The sequence below is a fragment of the Malus domestica genome, chromosome 12 (genome assembly GCF_042453785.1).
Source record: "Malus domestica chromosome 12, GDT2T_hap1".
Taxonomy (NCBI): domain Eukaryota; kingdom Viridiplantae; phylum Streptophyta; class Magnoliopsida; order Rosales; family Rosaceae; genus Malus; species Malus domestica.
The window spans coordinates 22,808,537-22,831,899 of record NC_091672.1 but is presented as its reverse complement, the minus strand read 5'-3'; the positions used below and the strand labels follow the sequence as shown (position 1 = coordinate 22,831,899).

The 23,363-nt window shown below is 41.3% G+C and overlaps 1 long non-coding RNA gene across 1 annotated transcript; it reads left to right on the top strand.

The window, feature by feature from the left end:
* Nucleotides 1–2,227: 2,227 nt before the first annotated feature.
* On the top strand, nucleotides 2,228–2,912 carry LOC103423469 (uncharacterized). Its single transcript, XR_527608.4, has 2 exons — nucleotides 2,228–2,452; nucleotides 2,581–2,912. It is a non-coding gene; the product is annotated as an uncharacterized lncRNA (long non-coding RNA).
* The last annotated feature ends 20,451 nt before the right edge of the window (nucleotides 2,913–23,363 follow it).

Sequence of the window (23,363 nt, the reverse complement as noted above, 5' to 3'; positions counted from 1 at the left end):
TGTAACATGATTTGGTTAAAGACAACAAATTTACCAAGCGTTCGACGAAATGTTTCATTGAATAATCCAAAATATTTTTTGCACGCTTTACGATTCGTTTCTATCTAACATTGAGACTCCCCAAAATTCAAATCTTGAATCTACCACAAATATCCGTACAATTGCAAAAGTGAGTTATATAAAAGGAAAACTAATGAAAAGGGCTTGAAAATTTTGAGTTTAAATGATAAGGACAAAATAAAGGGTAAAGTGAATAGTACCAGAATTGACTTTTTAGTGTAAAAATGTGGTTTTTCGTTAAAGTGAACAGTATTGGGAGCTTTTCGTTAAAGTTCCCTTATATAAAACGATATTTATTGTATACTTTAATTATACATCAAAGTCACTAATGTAAAAATAATAATTTAAAAAATGAAAACATTAAAGCAGAACAAAGCCGCATGACTGAAACGGACGACATCCATATATTTCACATCACAGAAACCTTGAAGTAACCCGTAACACCAAGGACTTGGATTCTCTGCCCTCCCATTTCGGTGCCTTTTTCGTGCCCTCCTGTTTTGTGTGGTCACGGTTAATCCATGCTAACATTTTATATTGTTTTTTATAAAAATAATAAGACAAAAAAAAAATAGTAATATAAAATATTGACGTAGCTTAACCGTGATCACACAAACAGAAGGGCACGGGGAGAGCACCGAATTGGGAGAGCAGAGAATCCAAGTCCTAACACCAAACCCCTCACAGCCACCACCTTTGATGATGCAAGGACATTCAACATTTATTTTAACTTGGTCGACTCACCTAATTAATTAGGTTTATATGTTCTTCTATGGAATCAACGATTTCGTTTGTCTTCGTTGGAGGAAACTACAGGTATTAAAAGCAAAGGTAATTGCTCTATCTATTTCCCTTTTGTCGCCTTCTCATTTATATATATCAACTTTACGTGGTTGATGATTTGGTGATAAATTGAAATCATATCAGGAAAAAAATAATAATAATAATACAGGAAAGAACCCTAAAAATTCACACACGTAAAAGACCTTTGATCGAGTCTATATATGGTGGGCTAATGAGGTGCTTTTATTTTGTTTTGTTGTTTCTTTCAACAATTGTATTATTTTACGTAAATTAAATGAAGACTTCTCTACAACTAAGAGAAGGAAGACTAAGAAGTTGGTCCGGTGGAAAGTGGCAACCACGATCTGGTTTTTGGACGTATGTTTTGCGCTTGCGCGTAAGCTCTGTTCATTTTACTATCAAATATAATATATAGGTGATCAAAATAGTCAAAATTGCATATAGTTTTTTTTGTTGATTAATTGCTGCATCTGGAATCCATCGGAGATACAATTTAGCCAATATATATGGTGATAATACAAAACAATGTCTTCTTTGAAACATTACTACTTCTCATTTAATGTTAATGATGTTTCTATAACATGAAATTTTATCGTGATAATTAAACAGTCAAATGATTTCATATTGAATTGAATTTTTTCAAGAATAATCAATAAATCAAAACCTTCAAAATAAGCGATTCAGATTGTTAAAGTTCAATGCAGAGTAAGTTTCACAACTAATTTTTATTTAAAATAAAATAAAATAAAAGGGCATGTAGGGATGATAGTGGGTCGAATCGGGGATGTCATGTCATTACAATCCGACAAGTATTTTTCCCCACCTCCGCCTTCATACCCGAAAATTTCAAATCAATGAGGAACGACTTATCTGATTATAATTGTAATACTTTGTTCAACTTGTTGTAAATAGTGTGTGGATGGTCCACATGAATAGTTTGTTACTATTTATGCACAGTATTTTCACTATTCATTTGTGGAAAATTTGTAAAGTGAATAGTGCTTTCTTTTGTTTATATAAAGGAAGAAGAGGAATGAAGTGAGGGGAGTTCACGGGAAAGAAAGAGAGGAAGGAAGGAAGAGGAAGAGAGAGAATAGAGGAAGATGAGAGGAGATAATAGAGAGAGTTATCTTTGTACTCCTATTATTTCAAATTATAATGAAAGCACCACTGCTGCCCCGAGGACGTACTCCAGTCACACTGACTGTAGAGGAACCTCGTAAATTTTGTGTCTTGTTTCATTTATTCCACTGCACCCACAGTTGATTTTACAACACGTTATCAGCACGAAAAGCTCTCATGTCAGTGGAAAGCACAACACCATAAATCCGGTGAAGCATTATCTACCTCTCACCTCGGTCAGCTAAAATCTCACAGAGTAGAGACGGCAAGCCAGACATGTCAAACAGGGAAGATCATCTTGTCACAAAAATCCATCAACCTTTCTTTTATCACTTTTCTTTTATCACTCTAACTATTGATGTGCTAATCCTTATCCCTGCTAGACCTGCAATCTATTTTTTCTCTCGTGGACAAGAAAGATGGAGAGATCTTACAGACAAACAAAGGTGCAGCAAAACAAGCAAAGGTATGTCCATTTTTCGTTTCTCCCACCGCGCCAGAAGCGCCTCACCGATTTTCGGTGCGAATTGAAATTTCCAACGACCTGAAGTCGTCACGAGATAAGAAAACTCATACCTGACAACTGGTTTCCAGAGATCCAGAAGAATCTCATTAGACTTGGAAACCCAGATCGTGTCGTTCTCAATGGATCTCGAGGACCTCCATGAATCCTCAGTTGTCTGAGATGGTGATGGCATGACTGACTCCACACAGGCCTCCCTCTCTTGTGCCTTCGTCAACCTCACTGTCATCTATGTCTATATGGAGAGGTTCTTGCTTTGCGATGCCATGTTTTTTGGGCCATGCAAGAACAACGCCAGTCTCTGGTAGCCTTTTTGGATTGAATTGGTTTTGTGTAACCCCCACAACAACCCAGCTGGTACTGAATTTCGAGACTGGTAGAGATAGACAAAGAAAAGGGGAAATGGGGCCAATGATTTAGAAAGGTGCGTTGCACCATGTAAAATAAAAGAAATAAAAACAAAAGTTGTTGGAATGTTGTAGCATGTGATTGAATAAGAAAATAATAAAATAAAATAAAGGTAAAGGTTTTTGGATGGTGTTACACCGTCTGAAAAGAAAGAAGAAAATATTTATATATTTATTTATGTGAATGGTGTTGGCTTAAAACACTTTCACAAGTTCTATTTATTTAAAGCAATTTATTTACAGTGGGTAGAATTATTACCCTTTGCTTTAAAGCTTTGATATTTATGTGCATGGTGTTGGTTTAAAGCCCATGTCACAAGTTCTATTTACTTTAAAACAATTTATTTATCATGGACGGTTTTACCGCCTACTGCTTTAAGTTTTGATTTATGTGAATGGTGCTGAATTAAAGCCCTTGTCACAAGCCTTAATTTATTTATTGTTCAATTTATTTACTATGGCTGAAATTCCAGCCTATTGCTTTAATTTATTTATTGTACTTATCTTTTGTTACGATGAGTATAACAAGGACCCAGATTCCTTGATTAGATCAGAACCTGCAGTTTCTTGATCCTCATCACATAAAATGATTGGACCCGAAGTTCCATCATGCAAAAAGATCAAACATGAAGTCCCTAGATCCTCAAGATCGGACATGAAGTTTCTTGATAAGTACCTTAAGTTTGAAGTGCCACAGTGCCTTAACTTAATTATAATAAAGGTCATAAAAGTCTCAATCCATAGACTATTTAATAAGGACCAGAAGTTCCTCATGTCCATACTCAAAATGGTTTAGCAGAAGCATTTATTAAGTGGGTGAAATTGATTACCAACGCTCTGCTCATGAAAACGAAATTGCCAGTTTTCTACATGGGGACATGTAAACTTTACATGATGCATTATTAATTCGGTTGAGATATGTTATCAACCATCAATACTTCTCAGTACAACTCGAGTTTGGGAACCAACCAAACATTATACATTTACGAGTTTTTTGTTGTGTTGTCTATGTGCCTGTAAGACTGCCACAACGTACTGAAATGAGGCATCATTGCAGATTAGGCATTGATGCTAAACACCATCTATCATTCAATATTTGGAATTCTTGATTGGGGATATGTTTACCGCATGGTTTGCGGACTGTCATTTTGATAAGACAATTTTCCTACCATTAGGGGGAGAAAATAATATCGTTCCAGAAGAACGATGAGAAAATATCATTCCAAAATAATGATGAAAAAAGACCGTTCCAGAAGAACGAAGAGAATTTGTCTTATTTTGATTCACGAAGCAATCAATGAGAAAATGAAATATGAATAATTGAATGATGCAACGAAAGTGATGAAATCATATATACTTACTGCAAATGTGCCTACAAGAATTGATGTCTCTGTTGGATAAAATAATGAGACAGTAAATGATTTATCTGTTGCACGCCTGAAGCGTGGCAGATTTTTAGACTCAAAAGGTTTAGTTATTCGAAAGAAGAATAATATGGCACTACTGAACTATTGCATTCCCGAAGCATAACTGTTGCATGCCAGAAGCATGACAGTCACCGCATGGATACACGTCCCAGATAGGACAATCCGCAGACATGGGAATGTTGATGTCTCATACATGGAGCATAATAGACATATAGGTTCCAATGACTCAACTCCCGGAAGTGGAGATTAAAATCCAAGCTCTATAACGCTCAAGAGGAGGTTATGATCCACATTCTCTAAATTATGACTATCCTGGAAGAGATAGCGTCATGCCCTTGAAGAGGCAATGGATATCCAAAGAAATGAAAAGCTTTTATGCGTGCGCATGCACATGAGAATATGGGATCACGGATTGATGATAACCAATGGTAATTTTGGTTTTTACAAGTAGCTACTAAATTCATCAATGAGCTGTGTTAATATTGAGTCACGTTCTTTTGTTCGTCGACAAAAGAAAAATTATTGGCCAAAATGGAGAAAGGCAATTCCATTACAATTTTGTAAGAACGTGGGCAAATGAACATATATATATATTTGAATACAATACAAATAGCCAAAAGATGTTGAACCCAGGAGGTTACATTGGGCATTTGTAATACAGTGAAATACACTCACATGATATGACACAAGGTTGTAAACGAGTTCATATGAATGGAGAATTATATACGAAGGGTTGTGAGTCGCCCACATTATATCTCCATAAGTAAATCCCTCAAGTATACATGGGAGCAAATTGCTCTGTATAAATTCCAAAGGAAAATGTGTCATGAAGTGTAGAAAACCCTTGAAGGATTCAAATTGCTTGAAGTAAGCCCCTGAAGGGTAAAACATAAAATATGTACTCAATACCAATGAATGATATAAATTGCCTTAGTGAGTACTATCATTATAATATTGTTGCAACATACTAAAATCTCTTGCAAGAGTCAATGACATTAAATTAGAACTCTTGAAGAGTTGATGATATTAAATTGGGACTCCTGAAAAGTCTAGAACAAATTATAAAGTGTTGAAGGAATTATTGTCTCGAGCTACAGATCGAACAATCTACCAACACGAATCTTATCCATGATATTTATGATATTAAAAGAACCATATGGATTGAAGATTATGAGTTGAATACTCATATGATGAAGACACTAAGAATAATCATTTATCTTCATGAGGGCAAAGATAAATTAATATTTGGTCCAGAAGTACCACATCTTAGTGAAGTATATGTTTTATTGTATTTGGCACAATACATTGAATGAAATAAAGCTTATTTATTAATATCTCCAAGAAATTACAGATATATACATACACATGAGTTAAAACAAACAAACAGGATGGAGCCTTCACAAAGGTTGCTCATGTGAAGCCTCAGTACTCGGAAGTACCCCAGAAGGGGGAGGCACTAGAGATTGATCATGTGGCACCCCAGTACTTAGCAAAACACCAGAAGGGAAAGGCATCAGTTGCTTTCGGAATCTAGCAACGAACCTCTGGTGATCACTTTGAATCCGACTTTCGGATTCCTGCAGTTGGACGAGCTTTCTTTTCATGCTCGTAGAGTAACTATTTGCAAGCACGTGTAACACCCTATTCTCGTGCTTGAGCCCTCTGATCTCTTGTTTAAGACTTGCCACCTCTGCCATCAATGATTCAACTTGGCGAGTTTGAGCAAGTAGGCGTTGGCCCATATTGGACACAGAGCCAGCACATTGAACACTGAGAGCCAAGGAGTCTTGAACGGCCGACTCTTCAGACCGTTCTAAAAGGATCTTGTTATCCCTTGGAGTGAGAAGATTCCTAGCTACCACAGTAGCGGTTATGTTATTCTTCATCACAGAGTCCCCAACCGTAAGAGGACCATTAGAAGATAAGAAGGACGGGCGCCATATATTATCCTGACGCTGCTCGTCTGTATCACTCCTAAGACTCAAATCTAAGAAAATGTTAGATGGGCAAATCATTTTTCAGAAATGATGAAGGAAAAACAGAGGTCAAATAAAATTTCAGAAGTGCAAGATAGAGGAAATTTCTACAGGCAGCAACTTTCTGAGCATACTCTTGAACACAATTGATGTCTCTATAAAAGAAGAGGCAGCAGAGCCACTCGTTCAAAGATCGAAGAGGCACCGCTCTCCGAATTTCAAAAGCCAGATTTTCCTGCATAAAGTTCGTTGGCATTTTTCAGACGTAATCCCAGCTTTTTCAGATGTCGCGTGCAATTTTGTCAAAGATCTCTGACAAAGTTGAAAACGCGTAAATCTTACTGTTCTATTTACACCACAGTTGCTGACAAGAGTAAAAGCACAGCACCACCACTTGCTATTGAGAAATCTCTATATATGTCGACCTCTGTTCTCCATAACAAGGCAGACCCGCAACACTGCAAGAATACCTAACTCTTCCTCATCTCCGAGAATGCATCTTCAACATAGCATCTCGAAATACTCAGTTTTCTTCCTCTCCGAGAATACCTCTTCAAACATGTCACACCAGAGCAAGATTATCACATATCTTCAGGGACCAGAGCAAGATTATCTCATATCATGCAATCTCCCTGTCATTTCCTTTGTCCTTGTTCTTGCCTGCGAAAACAAGGATAAAGAAAGCAATATGTCGGAACCTCCACTCAAACTCCCGGTAAGGAACCGACTGCCTGGAACCTTTCCTGATTGCTTACCTAGTGTTGCTCTCGAGTAGTCATCTTCAACGGTTGGAGCTAGGTCTCCAGTCACCAAGAAGTGATGAACCATCCAAATGCAAGGGTTGCACTCCACTCCGGCATCAGAGGGCAAATACTGCCGGAGAAGATGCCACACATGCATGGGGGAAAAGCAGGGAAAATACTACTTAAGCAAGGGGAGCAAGTAAGGAAAGTGAAAATGATACATTGAAGCATGTGGAGACAAGCGCAACAAACGCGTGCTGATTCATCCCTGACAAAACTGAAGATCACTTGCCACATGAAGCTCCTCATGGTCCAATTTCATTCAAGATCAAGCCTCGAAGGTCCTTGAAGAAATCACAAGTCCGATTCAATATCAAGTGTTCACTACTCTTGAATCAAATTTCGCTCCAGATAAAAGGAGTAAATTCAGACATTTGGATGCTAGTCTAGCAGAAAGTCCTACAACCCAATTCAAGAAAAAGCCTGTGGAAAGTTAACAATAAGTAAAGCAACTCTTTCAGCAACTCTTCTTACTAAGAGACTAAATCAGAACGATCAACGATCAACCTAAATGATTTGAAATCAGGGGGAGATACTCATCAGGGGGAGCATCCAAGACAGATCAAGGTTTTAACGAGTCAATCGAAGACTTGTGGCCATCCAAGGGGGAGTGTTGTAAATAGTGTGTGGATGGTCCACATGAATAGTTTGTTACTATTTATGCACAGTATTTTCACTATTCATTTGTGGAAAATTTGTAAAGTGAATAGTGCTTTCTTTTGTTTATATAAAGGAAGAAGAGGATTGAAGTGAGGGGAGTTCACGGGAAAGAAAGAGAGGAAGGAAGGAAGAGGAAGAGAGAGAATAGAGGAAGATGAGAGGAGATAATAGAGAGAGTTATCTTTGTACTCCTATTATTTCAAATTATAATGAAAGCACCACTGCTGCCCCGAGGACGTGCTCCAGTCACACTGACTGTAGAGGAACCTCGTAAATTTTGTGTCTTGTTTCATTTATTCCACTGCACCCACAGTCGATTTTACAACACAACTGAAAATTTAGACTTTTTCAAAAAAAAAAACTATCAGAATAATCATAATAGCAAATTCGATCATTAAAAAGTGTTTTCTAATTTAATAAAGTCCACAAAACATTTTTCTTACCGTGAAAGGGTTCAGTGGCAGAGCCATAATTCTTTGTGAGAGAAGGCCTTAATTTCATATATGTTTTGAGAAAAAAATTCGAACTCATAACATGGGCAATTGAAATAATCTTCACAAAATTGCAAGACACGTTAAATTTAATAGAAAGAATAAAAAAAAAGTGTATAATACAACTAAGTGAGAGCAAGGTAACCAGTAAAAATTTTGAAATTATAGGAAGAAAATACAAAGAAATCTAGTTTGAATCGTTTGACAGAAAAATGAGACCAAATAAGAGGGTTACAAATAATAGTTGATTAGGTTGCTTTAGAAATAATAATAGTCGTTTTTAAAACATTATCTCTGAGTTTCACTAAACCACAAAGACAAAATAAACAAAACAAACAAAACGTTAGAAAAGTATAAAATACGATGTCGTTTGACTCAACCACAAAAATAGTAGTATAAAAAATATTTCTTATTTCTCGTTTGGTTGCTTCCGTCACTAGTGAGGATAAGTACGTAAATGAATAGAGACAGAGAAGCAAACACAGGATGTACGTGGTTCACCCAGATTGGCTACGTCCACGGAGTAGAGGAGTTCTTATTAGTAGTGAAGGGCTTACACAAGTACAAAGGATCAAGCTCTCAATTTAGTGAGTTCTTGTGAATGATTTAACACAAAATGACATTAGCCAATATTGTGGGGGAATGACCCCTATTTATAGAAAAACTTGTAGCTTTGTCACATTGACATGTGTCATGTTATGATTGGTTCTTGATGTCGACACGTGCTGCGCTCTGATTGGCTTCTAATCTTGACACGTGTCGAGTAGTGATTGGCCTCCTGGTCGGAGGGGAACTCTTCTGGGTCCTTGACAGTATAGCGTTGGCCGGTGCTCGGTAGTTTCGGGATTGGTCAAGTATGGTACAAACAGTGCTCCCCTAAGTTCCCGAGTAAGGGAAACTCCTCGGTTGGGGACTTGCAAGATCCAATCCCTTGAGTAATCACGAAACTTCTAAGTACCGAAGTGTGGTCTGATCTTCATCTGCCCTTCTCTGGAAGTACCTTTCCTCCATCCGGGAATGGTGTATTTAGCTGATGTTGACGCACAAGGTAATGTATCAATTTCACTTGAAGCTTAGTTGTAGTTTCGGGCTTAGTCAAGTGTGATACAAACCCTATAGTAGGAGTCCCCCAAGTCGCCGAGCTAGGAGATCTGCCGAAAGAGGTGACAGACAAGGTAAGCAGTCAAACTTCCAAGTAAGCAACCCAGGATCAAAGGTTTGACTTCGGCTTCCGGTTGATTGTTCTCCTTCTCCTTGTCTCTCATTCAACTGCCAGGATAAGGAGAAGCAAATGGATAAGAGATGATATGAGATACTTTTGCTTTTGAAGAAGTAACTTTCCACAGGCTTATTCTTGAACTGTGCTGGAGGGTTTTCTGGTGCCCTTCAGAGTATAAGGCCGACTAAAAAATTTGAGGGTCAAAACAAGTCCATCAAATCTAGAGTACGTTCGACCTTGATGATATGGGATACTTTTGCTGTTGACGGAATAATGAATGTGGTATGGAAAGGTGTCGTGCTGTAGTGATCTGTTTCAGCTCACCGTTGAACCTTCTGCTTCAATCTTTTGCATGGCAGAAGTGGTGTGCAACCTTTGCATTTAAATGGTCCTTCAGAACATTCCTTCATAGTGACTCATCCACGCTTGGCAGCTTCAGTGTAAAGAGCCAATATCTGATCAACTGTCATGAGGTATTTGCCGGTGGAATTCGTGACCTTGACAGCAGTTGAGGATGAGTACTCGAGAGCAATGCTAAGTAAGCAACCAGGCAAAGGCTCCAGGCAGTCAGTTCCAAATTAGAGGTTTGATTTCAGGTTCCGACTGACTGCTCTCTTTCTCCTTGTCCTGCAGGTGTGGACAAGGACAAAGACAAAGATAGGGAGAAAGCATGATATGGGATACTCTTGCTTTCGACCCTGATGATATGAGATACTCTTGTTCTTGGTGTGGCTTATTTGCTGAGGTATTATCGGGGGGAAATAAAGCTGAGTATTTCGAGAGGTTATGTTGAGGGTGCCTTTTCGAATGCGAGAAAGGGTTAAGCATTTTTGCAGGTTTGCCTGTCCGTTGAGGAGGGAGGTCAATGTATATAGGGATTTCCCAATAACAAGTAGTAATGATATTCCTTTACCCTTCTTGGTCACAGCAATGTAGTGGGAGCTGCCAGCTTCACGTGTTTTAATTTTGTCAGAGCACTTTGAAAAAGTGGTATGTGGTATCTGGAAAGCTGATGTTACGTGTGAAGATTACAGACAAGCTTTATCTAAGGAAATCTGGCTCTCGAAGTTCTGAGAGTTGTGCCTCTTCGGTTTTCGAACAAGCAATCCCGTCGATGATCTGACTCTCGAGATTCGGAAAGCGGTGCTACTCCGGTTTTTGAGAAAGTAATTATGTTGGGAGTCTTTTCTCGAATGTGAGTAAAGGTTGGACGTTCTTGCCAACCTGTCTTGCCGCAAAACACGGAGGTCGACACACATAGGGACTTTCCAGTTGTCAAGCAGTGGTGCTGTTCCTTTACCCTTATGGGTAATAGTAGGGTAGCTGGAACTTCGAAATTCTCGTGCCTAAACTTTGTCAGAGATCTTTGACAAAGTTATATGTGGTACCCGAGGAGTTGATGGTGCATATGGAGAGCGGTGATTGAACAGTAAGATTCACGTGCTTTTTACTTCACCAGAAATCTTCGACAGATTGCCCGTAATTTTCGCAAAGCTGATTGTGCATGTGACAGGTGCTGACGAGGCTGAAAAAGCAGGTGCTTCTTCGATTTCTGAGATCGGCCCTCGTGGTCTCTGAGCAACCCAGCTTTTGAGAAAGCAAACGCCTCTTCGATTTCTGAGATCGGCCCTCGTGGTCTCTGAGCAGCCCAGCTTTTGAGAAAGCAAACGCCTCTTCGATTTTTGAAGCTCCGTCGAGTGCAGATTTTTATAGAGGCTGGCATTAAGTTCCACAGCACACCTGAATCTCTACCAGTAGAAGCTCATTTCTTGCACTTCTAAGATCTTGATTTGTCTGACCTCTTCCTTCTTCAACACATTTGAAAATGTCTGGACCCTCTGACCGTCGTTTTGACCTGAACCTTGGAGAAGAGACAGCCACGCCTTCTCCAGACAACATATGGCGCCCATCCTTCATATCCCCTACTAGTCCTCTTACCGTTGGGGATTCTGTGATGAAGAATGATATGACCGCTGCAGTGGTGGCCAGGAACCTTCTCACTCCCAAAGATAACAGACTACTTTCCAAACGGTCTGATGAGTTGGCTGTTAAGGACTCTCTGGCTCTTAGTGTTCAGTGTGCAGGTTCTGTGTCTAATATGGCCCAACGCCTATTTGCTAGAACCCGCCAAGTTGAATCATTGGCTGCTGAAGTGATGAGTCTCAAACAGGAGATTAGAGGGCTCAAGCATGAGAATAAGCAGTTGCACCGGCTCGCCCATGACTATGCTACAAACATGAAGAGGAAGCTTGACCAGATGAAGGAATCTGATGGTAAGGTTTTACTTGATCATCAGCGGTTTGTGGGTTTGTTCCAAAGGCATTTATTGCCTTCGTCCTCTGGGGCTGTACCTGGTAATGAAGCTTCAAATGATGAACCTCCAATGCCTCCTCCTTCTGGGGTTTTGTCAAGTACTGAGGCTCCGGATAACCACCCTCCGGTGCTTTCTCTTTCTGGGGCTCTACCGACTGCTGAGACTTCCCCTAAGCAACCTTTGTGAAGGCTCCCTTTTGTTTGTTTATTTTGACTCATGTATATGTACATATTTGTGGCTTATCGAAAATATTAATAAATAAGCTTTGCTTCATTTCAACATATTGTGTTAAATACACCAAAGCCTTCTTCATAAAGTTCTTTGAATTTTTGCTTTTGTTGAAACCTGTATTGTTGAAGCTTTGTGAGTGAAGCATGTAGTTTGAGGTAGTGTTCCCTTAATTTCCCGAGTGAGGAAAACTTCTCGGTTGGAGACTTGAAAAATCCAAGTCACTGAGTGGTTGTGAGACTGCCGAGTATTAAGGTGCAGTAGCATATGGTGGGAGTCCCCCAAGTCTTCAGGCGAAGAGAGTTGCTGAATGAGGTGTCTCGCTTGTTACTAATTTGTCAAAGTAACGAATCATTGTTTCGATGTCACACATTCGCATATGCCTTATCTAAAAATATTTCCAACTTTTGTGTGTTTGATGCTGCATGCTATTGACTAGACAAGATCAAGTGCAATTAGTAGCTTTTCTCTCTTTTTCATCTTTTCTTTGGTGGAATTGCTTTTCGTTTCCACTAATCAGCCTGAGTGGATGCAAGATAACACCATTCTCTATAGCTCAGATCGCAAAGTCGTCTTCATAAAAGTTGTTCCTTATCTTGTGAACTACAACATCTCCAAATTTGAGATCCATCGGAGTAGTACAACTCCAGAAATTCAGGTATGATGAGTAACTGTTCATCAATTTTCTGTTAACCCGTCAGACTTGTTGTGAGCTTCTAAACTCCATTTTTTCTTGTTCATCTCAACATACTTTCTTCATCGAAGTTGTTCCTCACCTTGTCAGCTACAACATATCCAAATTTGAGATCCATCGGAGCAGTACAAATCCAGAAATTCAGGTATGATGAGTGACTGTTCATCATTTTTCTGTCAACCTGTCAGACTTGTTGTGAGCTTCGAAACTCCATTTTCTCTTGTTCAGATCAACATACTTTCTTCATCGAAGTTGTTCCTTAACTTGTGAACTACAACATATCCAAATTTGAGGTCCCTCAGAGCAGTATAACTCCAGAAATCCAGGTATGATGAGTGACTGGTTATTATTTTTCTGTCAACCCGTCAGATTTGTTGTGAGCTTTGAAACTCTATTTTCTCTTGCTCAGATCAGCATGCTTTCTTCATTGAAGTTGTTCCTCATCGACTCTTTCATAACATATCAAAAATTCAGGATGAACTAACGGTTAAATATTTCCAGATCTTCGAAACATCACAACAGCTTCGAAATCTGCAAGAAGCTGACTATCATGTTTGGAGCTTCAACACTTTAATTTCCGTCGCTCAAACAGAAATGGTTCCTTCTTGAAAGTTGTTCATATGCTCAAGAACTATAGGGTGTCCAAAATTCAGCTCCATTGGAGAAGAGCAGAGGTTGCAGAAATTTGATAGATGAAAGGAGGCGGAAGAGGGAGAGAGAGAAAAAGTCTCTTGGGTTGGATTTCTATTTTGGGGCAGATTCCAATTTTTGTAGCACCTTCATTATTGATGAATTGCTTGTACTTTTGTCCATTATGAAACTTGGGACTTTGGCTTGTTGTTGGATCTATTATAATATGTTTGGGAACATATATAAGTGAATAAATAAGAAGGAAAATTTTGGGCCCTTGTGGGTGTAAAACAAAAAATGTTTATGTTTACCCAAGTGTTTTTGTACAAGTTCAAGGGCATCTTGGGTTTTGTGAACAAAATTTGTTTATTTGGAGCAAGGTTTTGTGTTGAAGCTTTGTAGGTGAAGCTTTGGTGTTGAAGCTTTCTAGGTGAAGCTTTGATGGTGAAGCTTTGTAGATGAAGCTTTGTAGATGAAGCTTTCTAGGTGAAGCTTTGATGGTGAAGCTTTGTAGATGAAGCTTTCTAGGTGAAGCTTTGATGGTGAAGCTTTGATGGTGAAAGTATGTAGAGGGAGCTTTCTAGGTGAAGATTTTTTAGGTGAAGCTTTGTAGGTGAAGCTTTTTTAAGTGAAGCTTTTCGGGTGAAGTTTTTTTTTTTTTTTTTTTTTTTTGGGTGAAGCTTTGTGGGTGAAGCTTTTTAGGTGAAGCTTTGTGGGTGAAGCTTGTTGGGTGAAGCTTTTTAGGTGAAGCTTTGTGGGTGAAGCTTTGGAGGTGAAGCTTTTCGGGTGAAGCTTTTTGGGTGAAGCTTTTTAGGTGAAGCTTTGTGGGTGAAGCTTTTTAGGTGAAGCTTTTCGGGTGAAGCTTTTTGGATGAAGCTGTTTTTTTTTTTTTTTTTTTTTTTTTTTTTTTGTCGCTTGACACGGTCTTCATTTGCTTGTTTTGTAGTGACTGTGGAAGACGGATTGCTTTCTGATTGAGAAGGGTTCCGGCATCGCTTGCTATGAATGTAAAAGAGTGAGGGCTGAGTTGGCTAAATTACCTCTTTATTGAATTCATTGCCAAATGGCCTTCATTACATAGGATGCCGAACGGCTATAGCTCAACACTTGTACATCGTGAGTCTATTTGTAGTAGTACTTCAAGTGATCAGCGTTCCATGGATGGCCAAGGGTCTTGCCATCGGAGCTTCTAAGTGTGTAAGAGCCAGGGCGACTGATGCCAATGACTTCATACGGTCCATCCCAGTTTGGACTAAGTGTGCCTTCACTCGGGACTCTGTCGCAGAGTAATCTTTTCTTTAAGACCCAGTCTCCTATTTTGAAAGAACGAGGCTTGACCCTAGAGTCATAATAGTTGGAGATGCGCTGCTTGTAGGCGACATTCCTCAAGTGAGCTTGGTTTCTGTGTTCCTCGACTAAATCCAAGTTGAGGGTGAGTTGTTTGTCATTTTCACTTTGAATGTAGTTCTGGACTCGGAATGTTGCTTGCTCGAGCTCAACAAGGACAACCGCCTCTGTGCCAAAGGCAAGTGAGAATGGAGTTTCTCCTGTTGAAGTCCGATATGAAGTGCGATATGACCAAAGAACTTGGGGTACAAATTCTGGCCAACAGCCTTTAGCTTTGTCCAAGCTGGTTTTCAAAGTGCGCTTGATTATTTTGTTGATGGCCTCAACTTGTCCATTAGACTGGGGATGAGCTGGAGAGGCAAAGCATAAGTTGATGTTGAACTTAGAGCAGAACAACCTGAACTTCTTGTTGTCAAACTGTCGCCCATTGTCAGTGACTATCGCATTGGGAATGCCGAATCTACAAAGGATGTTCTTCCACACGAAGTCTTCTATCTTTGCCTCAGTAATGGTTGCCAAGGGTTCTACTTCGGCCCACTTTGTGAAGTAGTCAACTGCAACGACTGCGTAACAGACTTTGCCCTTCCCTGCCGGCATTGGGCCGATCAAATCAAGTCCCCACTGGGCGAAGGGCCAAGGGCTGATCATAGGAGTAAGAGGCTCTGGAGGGGAATGAGGAATAGTTGCATATCGTTGACATTTGTCACATGAGCGGGATACTTTGATGGCATCCTGGTGAAGTGTTGGCCAGTAATATCCTTGGCGAAAAGTCTTGTGTGCTAGGGACCGAGATCCAGCATGATCTCCACAGACTCCCTCATGTATTTCCCGAAGGACGATTTCCGCCTCGGCAGGCGTAAGACACCTTAAGTATGGCAGGCTAAAACCTCGCTTATAGAGTTGATCATTGATGATCAGGTAGCGGGTAGACTTGTATCGAATTTGCTTAGCCTGGACTTTATCATTTGGGAGGGTGCCATGAGCAAGGAAATTATAGATCGGGGTGATCCAACAATCCCCCTGTTGTAAGTTGCATACTTCTGCGGCCATGGTGCTTGGTGTTGCCAACAGTTCGACATGAATTTTTCTTCCAATCTTGTCTTCCACAGCTGAGGCGAGGCGAGCCAGGGCGTCTGCATGACTGTTTGCCGCTCGAGGAACTTGGGTGATCTGGTAGTGGAAGTGCTTGAGCAAAAGTTGTGTTTGCGCAAGATATGCTGCCATGGAGCTGTCCTTAGCATCAAAGTTGTTGGTAACCTGGTTGACCACTAATTGGGAGTCACTGAAAATATCAATTTGTTTAACCCCGAGGTGTTTGGCCAAACGTAATCCTGCTAGAAGGGCTTCATACTCGGCCTCATTGTTTGATGCCTTGAATTTGAAACGAAGAGCATACTCCATTGCTACTTTGTCGGGCGTAGTCAAGACTAGTCCCGCTCCACAGCCCTGTTGGTTGGATGAGCCATCAACATACAGACTCCATGCTGAGGTCGTTGATTCTACTTTCTGAGCTTCCGATGGTAATGAAGCTACTGCTTCAGGTGTAGAAGCAATGTCAACAGGATATGTGAAGTCGGCGATGAAATCTGCTACTGCTTGACCTTTTTCGGCTGGTTTTGGTTGGTAGGAGATGTCAAACTCACCCAATGCTATCGCCCATTTGATCATTCGCCCAGACGTGTCAGGACTCTGGAGTATCTGTCGAAGAGGGTGATTGGTAAGCACGATGATGGCGTGTGCTTGGAAATAAGGGCGAAGTTTCCGAGCAGACATGACCAATGCTAGAGCTAATTTCTCAATGTTGGAGTATCGTGTCTCCGCATCTTGTAGGGCCTTGCTAGCGTAGTAGACGGGCCGTTCGACACCACTGTCCATTCGAATAAGAACAGAACTGACTGCTGAAGCCGAAACCGATAGATAGATGATGAGAGTGTCACCAACTTCTGGTTTGGAGAGCAGAGGGGCTTTACTCATGTACTCTTTGAGGTTCCTGAATGCCTTGGCACATTCCTCCGTCCATGTAATGTACTTCTTATTTCCCTTGAGTGCTTTGAAGAAAGGAGCACATCTGTCTGTGGCCTTAGAGATGAATCTGGTTAAGGCTGCCACCTTGCCAGTAAGGCTTTGGATGTCTTTTGAAGTTATTGGCTCTTTCATGTCGAGGATTGCTTTGATCTTTTCAGGGTTAGCTTCAATGCCTCGTTGGCTAATCATGAAGCCTAAGAATTTGCCAGAGCCCACGCCGAAGGCACATTTGTTGGGGTTCAACCTCATTTGATACCTCTTTAGAATGGTGAAAGTTTCAGATAGGTCGGTGATGTGTTGGTCAGCATGTTTGCTTTTGACTAGCATATCATCAACGTATACTTCCATGTTCTTCCCAATTTGTTCGGCGAACATTGAATTGACCAGTCTCTGATAAGTTGCTCCTGCATTCTTTAGGCCGAAAGGCATGACTTTATAGCAATATAGTCCCCTGTCAGTAGTGAAGGCCGTGTGTTCTTGGTCTGAGGGGTTCATGAGGATTTGATTGTATCCTGAATAAGCGTCCATAAAGCTCAAGAGCTCACACCCTGCCGTAGAGTCTATAAGCCTGTCAATAAGAGGAAGAGGGAAACTATCTTTCGGACACCCTTTGTTTAGGTCGGTGTAGTCAACACACATCCTCCACAAGACCTTTTGAAGCGAAAGACTTTCTTTGGTCGGATTTTTCCTAACAAGGACCACATTTGCTACCCATGTCGGGTAATTGACTTCGCGGACAAAGCCTATGCCTTTGAGTTTTTCAACTTCTGCTTTCATTGCCTCGTATCGTTCAGCGTCATAAGATCTTCGCTTCTGTCTCACCGGCTTGATCTTGGGGTCAATACTCAAACGATGACAGATGACATTGGGAGAGATGCCTGGCATGTCCTCGTATGACCAGGCGAAGACCTCGGCGTTCTCTTGCAAAAAAGAGATCAGCGACAACCGAAGGGGTGGTGACAAAGTAGTGCCAATCTTCACCATGCGGTCTGGATGATCTCTTGAGATAGGTACCTTCTCCAACTCTTCAGCAGGTTGGGCTTGCTGGGTGAAAGAGTCATCTCGAGGATCATCGGGTTGATTGTTGCTATCAGGAAGATCCAAGGTCGCTTCATCTAGGCTGGTCTTTGTGACTTGGTCATGTACAGACAGGGTTTCCTTGGGTCCGGGCAAGTGTTGTTGCTTAACTGAAGTGTTGTAACATGATCGTGCACTAAGCTGATCTCCTCTGATGTAGCCGTTGCCATGGGGGGTTGGAAATTTCATCAACAGCATATGCGTGGATACCATAGCCTTGAGATCATTGATGCCTGTGCGCCCAAAGATGACATTGTATGCCGTTGGGCAATCAACCACTAGGAAGTTAGTGGTAATGGTAGCCGTGTAAGGGCCTGTACCAATAGTAAAGGGTAAATGTATGCTCCCTAAGGGTTGCACGATATCACCGGAGAAGCTTATCAGAGGAGAAATCGAGCGATCGAGCAAGTGTTCAGCTACACTGAGTGCCCTGAAAGCTTCGGCAAACATGATATTGACCGAAGCCCCTGTGTCTACGAGGATTCGTCGAACATCAAAGTTGGCTATATGAGCCTCCACGATCAATGGGTCGTTATGAGGGTAGATGATGCCTCTTTCTTCCTCAGGGTAGAAACATATCGGATCCCAGTTAGGCTTTTGATACTTCCCTCCCCTGATGTCTTCCACGTGAAACACTTGGTGACCAGGCCTCAGAATTCGTTCACTGTTTTTCATGGCCCTATTGGAAGATTCAGATATGGGTGTGCCGCCGCTTATGGAATATATGACATTCACCTGGCGTTGGTTACGGTTATCCCTTTGAGGGTGAAGAAGGAATTGATCAATTTTTCCTTCTCGTGCCAAAGCTTCAATACGATCACGGAGGATGATACATTTTTCGCTATCATGGCCGTTATGCTCATGGTAGCAACAAAACATGCTCGCGTTATTCGGGGGCGTGTAATCTGGGTGCCTCGGCTTTGGCTTTGGTATCAGGTGAGCTATGCTGGGGTAAATGGCCGCGCATGTGGCATTCAAGGGCGTGTATGTCTCATACCTTGGGGTAGGGGGTATCTTGACGCGGGTTTGACCCACTGCATTGACTGCCTGGGGGCGAGCGTTATTGTGGCGATACCCTTGGTTATCGGGATAGTGTCCCTTACTCTTTTTATTGAAAGGAGAGTGGTGAGGATGGAAATCCTTCCTCTTGCCTTGAAATTGATATGTCTGTTGATTCGGTGAAGCATTATGCAAGGCATGGGGAGGTGCCACTGCTGTTTGGGAAGTCGAGGTCTTCTCATTTAGGTGAGTCTGGCTTCCACCTCCCACTTGTTGATAAATGATGGTTGTAGGGGGTTTCTCCTGATATGTCTTTGCCTCGGCGGAGGCATGGTTATAAGCCTGCGCCATTACCTCAGAGTAAGTCTTCCAAGTATTGGCATTGATCATGTATTTAAAGAAACAATCACGTAGGCCTGCCGTGAAGGCTTTGAGGGCAGTCTTGTCGTCTGCCTCGGCACACCGGGAGTATTCATGGCTGAAGCGGCCAGCATACATACGTAATGACTCGTCTGGCTTCTGGCGGATAGTGTACAAGTCATCTGCAGAGTGCAAGCGATCGGTTTGGAAAATGTGTTGGGAAACAAATAGTTTCCTCAATTCCTCAAATGAGTCTACCGTCTCAGGTGTAAGACGACAATACCAATTTAGAGCTCCACCAGAGAGGGTGGAGGGGAAGAGAAGACATCGCTCGTCGTCGGTGTGCATCCGGTATGCCATGGTAGACTCAAAGAGGTTAAGGTGCTCAATCGGGTCCTCTTTTCCAGTATAAAGTTGCAAGCCAAGCTTCTGCTTTGTCTTTGCTTGAAGGGGGGTGTTGAGGATCCTCCTTGTAAGAGGGCCAGGCCTGGGTTGGTTCCAGTCAGGTATTTCAGCCTGACGTTCAGCCTTCAACTTGTTTACTTCCTCAAGAAGTTGTAGGACAAGGGGGTCCTGAGCGGAGTTATGTGCCACTGGAGCTTTCTTTCGTAAATCTCCATCTCCTCTTGGAATTAGGAAGGTTTGATCAAGGGCATGTGATTTTTCCCTGGACTCGCTGTACTGGCTTCCAGGGTATGTCTGTCGGAACACCTCTGAGTCCCCTGTACCCTCATGTCTCTCTAGGACTTGTTGCCCCTTCCCCAAGTTGGTGGCCGGCTCGGGCCGTGGCAGGGGACCGAGTCTCTCAGAAATCCTTGGGTCATTGATCTTTGAGCTTATATGGATGGAATTCTCTCGACGTTGCTTCAGGAAATCCCGACAATCGCGAAAGACGGCTTTCGATCCTTCTGCCCCTTCAGCAAAGAGGTGTCTCCCTCCGCTTCTCATGGTTCGGGTCGAAGCAACTGGGTTAAGAGAAGCCTCATGTTGATTATCAAATCGAGGGGTAATTTGTTCCCTATCAGGGATATCTATGTCGAATGCATGTGACCCTCCATGTTGGAGGGCACCCAGTTGATGGTTGACTTCCACGGGGGCAACAAGCTCGCGTGTCTGAGCTTGCCTAGCTTCGTGAAGTGTCTCGAAGAGCTTCTCATATTGCTCCTGGAGGACCTCATTCCTCATTGCTATCTTGTTGTTCTGAGCTTCCAACTCATCGACTTTAGCTTGAAGAAGAACTCGTTTTCCTTCCTTCTTTCGTTGTTTCGCACTATGTGCAAGGGGGGTGTCATTCTGTGTGCTGTGGCTTCCTTCGCTTCCCATGCTGGAGAGGGATGCCTGATCAAAAGAAAGTGTACGAATGATAGAAACCAGCTTGACACAGCTGAAGAGAGTAGGAATAAGTGTCGTTTCCCACAGACGGCGCCAAATGTTGATGCACAAAATCAGCGAAGACTTTGGTACAACAGAAAGTGTCAGGTTTTGTGACCTTCGCTTGGTTGCTTCCGTCACTAGTGAGGATAAGTACGTAAATGAATAGAGACAGAGAAGCAAACACACGATGTACGTGGTTCACCCAGATTGGCTACGTCCACGGAGTAGAGGAGTTCTTATTAGTAGTGAAGGGCTTACACAAGTACAAAGGATCAAGCTCTCAATTTAGTGAGTTCTTGTGAATGATTTAACACAAAATAACATTAGCCAATATTGTGGGGGAATGACCCCTATTTATAGAAAAACTTGTAGCTTTGTCACATTGACATGTGTCATGTTATGATTGGTTCTTGATGTCGACACGTGCTGCGCTCTGATTGGCTTCTAATCTTGACACGTGTCGAGTAGTGATTGGCCTCCTGGTCGGAGGGGAACTCTTCTGGGTCCTTGACAGTATAGCGTTGGCCGGTGCTCGGTAGTTTCGGGATTGGTCAAGTATGGTACAAACAAACTTAACCAAATTAATTAATTAAAAGCCAACAAAATTAGAGTTCGATATGATTACCAGAAAGAGCTTAATTAATTAATTTGGTATTAGCAAACGAGAAATAAGAAATATTTTTATGGAAAAATTAGGTTCTCATTCCTATTTTCCCTACTTCATTAATTAAAACCTTATTCCTTTTTAATTTTTTATCAAGGTCCTTAGATTTTAATAAATGTCATTAATTATTTCAATAATAAAATAATTTTTTATTTCTAGTCCTAAATACAGTTCAATCAAATAGGCCTACAATACGTTATCAGCACACTCTTGTCAGAAGCTAAGGAACTGAAGGATCGTAGGAGCAGGTTTTCTTCTACAAAATTCAAAGGCTTTTATTTGTTTTCTGTTAATCATGTACGCTTAAAATAAAGTAAGATATTTGAAACATCCACGAAGCATGAAAACATTCCTCATGATACATGAACCCTCTATATTTATATTTTCCTTCCGATATATATCGTATATGATTCATATATTTGTTAATATATATATATATATATATATATATATATATGTTTCATGCATTACGCAATTATTTTGCTATGTGGAATTTGTGAGTCAAAGTGTATAAATAAATTAGAAACAATTTAGGGGTTCTTAAAACCCTAGAAAAGTCAGAAAAAAAAATGGGAATTTAATGCGGCATGGCTGCGACGGCACCACCATTGAGCATCGTGCTGGGCTACAGCCTAGCCGCGTGGAGCACGTCACTAGGATGACGTCGTTGCGACGTCTGGACCATGGCAGCAGCCTTTTGGGCTTTGCTACGCCTACACGGACACGCCAGGCCTTCAACCTGGAAAGGTTACACGGGCATGCAGCCCATCCTAACTTCTAAGAAGGCATGCAGCTTTTCTTGGACCTGTCTATGTGTCCCCGGCCCAACCTACCAGCAACCTTATGCTGCTGGGCTTTGTCTCGTGCCATATACCCCCTGTAGCAAGCTCGTGTTGCTTGCTGGGCTTCACCAACCCTAGGCCTCGCCACCCCTAGGCCTACTTGCCTGCATCTTATGTTGTAGGGCTTGACTTGCCTCGATCCAGACCACACGGCCCATAGGCCTGCAACCCTCCTCGAGGCCTAATAGCTATAAGGCCTGTCCCCGCATCATTACCAGCCCACTTTTGGCTAGGCCGTGTTATTTTTTTATCCAATGCCAATTTTTGGTATAAATCATGCCCAAATTTTTTTTTGGGTACTTTGGTTTACGCTAATTAAATCTAATTTAATTATCACTTGGTTTATCACCAACCAAAGTTAACATGACTCGTCTGTCGTTATTTTGCTTCCACGATCGATAATTAATCCAAAATTAAAAGTGACCTGCAATCTATTAATATGATAATTAATCCAAAATTATTAATCTGAAGATCACTTTTGAACATTAACGATTCAATAATTTATTTTTCTACTTTGAACCGTTGACATCATTTCGCAGTCTTGAAGCTCTCACACTTGAGTTCCCGAAGCAACTCAAATCCACTACACTTAAATTAGCATATTGCATTATGTGTTCTTGTAGGAACCTTTCCTTTATGAACTAATCGGTCATAAAACTAAATTGAACATGTAGTTTCATATTTAGTGCTTTTGAAACCCGAAGTTTTCATTCAAAACTTACCACATGAAACCTGTAGCTTTCATGTTAAAATAAAACCAATACATGTCCATAGAACCCGAATGTTCTACGATGTATGTCTATGGATTACCATATGACTAACAACATTTTGTTGTACCTTTCGTTTTAGGGACATGTCAAACTTGAACAAGCTCGATTTCACCGCTCTGGACGTATATGGATGAAACTACTTGAAGTGGGTTCAAGATGTGAAACTTCATCTTACTGTAAAGGGTATTAGAGCCACCATCAAGGCACCTACCGACTCCACTCTCGTAGATGAAGCTTAGAAAGCTACTGCAATGATCTTTATTTAAAGACACATCAATGATGCACTGTAGACCAAGTATCACACTAAGGAGGACCTATGCATCCTCTAGCTTGCTCTGGCCGATTGTTTCGATCACCCGAAAGACATTTACTTGCCTGAAGCAAAACATGACTAGCAGCATCTACACTTCCAAGACTTTAAGTTTGTGAAGAAATACAACTCTGAAGTTTGTATAATCCGATCATTGTTTAAGTTTTGTAAAGTGGGCTTAACAGATGCAGATCTCTTGGAGAATACCTATTCGACCTTCCATGCCACCAATATTGT